Below are 2,736 nucleotides of genomic sequence, written 5' to 3' on the forward strand. Positions count from 1 at the left end.
AATTTCATAATTCCTATTCATTAGTATGGTCCAAAGAAATCTTTTCTTTGTTCCAGGGAGCAACGCTCCGCGCCATTTTGTGATGTTCAAGAACACAGAAATTCCGTATTTTAATTTTTTTAAATCGGTCTTTGGATTTAAGCGAGAAAATCTCAGTTTAAAAAGAAATGGAAAAAACAAATACTTATTCTTAACTTTTTGAAAATTAAAGTTTTGTAACATGTTAAGGAATGTTCAAGGAATAATCTCCACCCTATAATTTTCTTATTTTGAACTTACCCCCCCCCCTTCCCCAAAATTCTTGTATATTGCCAGAAAAAATGCGATAAAAACGGAAATAACTATTTTGTGTAAAATCGATGACAAAGACTGTAAGATTGATGACAAACTATTTTCCCATTTAAATTGTGAAAAGTTGTTATATTTTAATATACTAAAATATAATTTTTATTTAACAATTCAAAGGTTGTTATAGGATTTTAACAATTATTTAAGAATTGTAGATATTATTATAAAAATGAACACAATAGTTGTTCAAAGAATTGAAGATTAGTTTAGAAATAAATAGAAAGTTGGATTTTACAGACCAAATACCAAAACACAAATGACAAAAAAGTTTTAAAAAATTCGTCTTTAATATGAATTTTACATAAAACTATTTTTGATTTTTTAGGCATTTTTCGGGGAAAATGTAAAGAAGCCAGGAGATCAAAATTAAAATTTATTGGGTGGAAAACATTCTTTGAATATTGCTTAAGGCGTGACTAAACTTTAATTTACAAAAAGCTAATAACAAGTATTTCTTTTTTCCCTTTTTTCCAAAACTCAGTTTTTTTCATTAATAATCCTATGTCAATTTGAAAGGCCCGAAGAACTGCTTAATATAAATCGATTTAAAAAAACGAATTTCTTTCTTCAGAAACTTCACAAAATTGTTGCTCTTAAGCATAAACAAATTTTTTGTATATTTTTGGACCACCCTAGTATTCATCGCTACTTACGAAAATGAGCACGCGCGATTTTTATCAGTCGTTTTATTGATCGAAATTTTGTAACATCATTTTTTACAGACACTTATCGTTAAAACAGCACACAAGGTTCAGATTTCAATTTTTTTAATTATCTCAAGAATGAGACTGACATTTGATATTATTTTCACTGATAACTTGACTGGAATGTACCTTGAGGACTATTTTAATCGATTTTCAATTTGTTTGCCCTTATAGCTCAATTTTTATAGAATTTTGCTAGCATTCTTGAAACATTTCTGAAATTTTGAGAAATAACATGCCGAGGGGAATGGTTGACAAATTCCTAAGCTACCTCGAATTTTTAAACATGGAAAAATTCGAAAATTTGCTTTTGTTTTTCCCTAACATTTCCCAGAAATTCAAAGTTAACTAAGCTTTTGTAGAAACTCCTAATAAATTCTTTGAAAATTTCTGGATAAATTGGTGGTATAAACTTTCACAATAAAATGTCGATCAATAAATATAAAAACTCATGAGAAGTTCTTCAGTTTTTTGCAGGATTTGTATTGTATGCTCACTTATATTCTACTGATTTTTTTAAAACAAATTTCGCAGGAAGTTGCTCAAATTTACTCGCAGGAAAAGTGAAAGGAAAAATTTCCTGCATTCAATTACAGAGTGATGGAAATTCGATGAATAATTCTGAAAAATGTTCTAAATAATTTGTTTTAGCCTTGGGCTTAATTATTCAGAATTTTAATATTTTTAAAGAAATTCCAGGGAAGTTCACGAGAATTTGCACGACTGATAAAAAACGGACCTCTTCATATTCACACGCTTTACTGAACAACAGAAAATTGATCATTATTTTTATTTCTTTTGGACACTGTAAATAATTTGAAGAAAAGTGTTTCCAAAATTATCATTCTGAAAGTTTTGTAAGATTAGGATTTTTATATTTATTTTAGAAATAACTCTTAACTGGTAAAACGTTAAAATATATTTAATCTATACTATTGAACTTGAATTTTCAAATTTGCTTCAGTCTCCGTATACTTTAATTTTAAAGCACATTTTGATGATTTCAAATTCAAAAACTTTTTAACTTTACAACAGTTTACAGTATAAGACTATTTAAAACTTTTTGTTTTATTTTACATTTTTATTTAAATACAAAAAAAACTTGTTGATACTGAATATATTTTTCACGAGATCGTGATGCCGGAGTCGATTCCTCGGATCGAAAGCGTCGACCGCGTTTCGAATTGTTATGGCCGATGTAGAAACAATTTAATTTTTTTCTTATTTTAGAATGTACGGGTATAATTCAAGTCAATTTTTAAAGTAAGGCGGTCGGGCCTATATAATTATAGGAACAGCTTTAGTCTTAAACTAGATACGAAAGAAACAGACGCAATCACCTCGAGACGAAATGACGAATGCGCTGCTAAAATGTTCAAAAGAAAAATGATAAAAAAGAAAAGAAAATTGTTGGAAAATGGCAGCGATAGATGTACATTCATCGATATAACGCAGTGTGTTCGCTAATTTTTTCACCCGAATAATACAACGATCTCTGTTGTCTAGAGACAAACCTCATAGAGCTGTAAGGAGCACGTTATACATACTATATATATATATACAAACTGCAAGCATTATAAAAAATGCTGAATGCGCATAGCCATATACTATATATGTGTATATATAAATATAAATATAAAACAAAACTGCGAACGTATAAATATTATATATAAAAATATATATA

Source organism: Belonocnema kinseyi, chromosome 4 (assembly GCF_010883055.1).
Source record: "Belonocnema kinseyi isolate 2016_QV_RU_SX_M_011 chromosome 4, B_treatae_v1, whole genome shotgun sequence".
NCBI classification, from domain to species: domain Eukaryota; kingdom Metazoa; phylum Arthropoda; class Insecta; order Hymenoptera; family Cynipidae; genus Belonocnema; species Belonocnema kinseyi.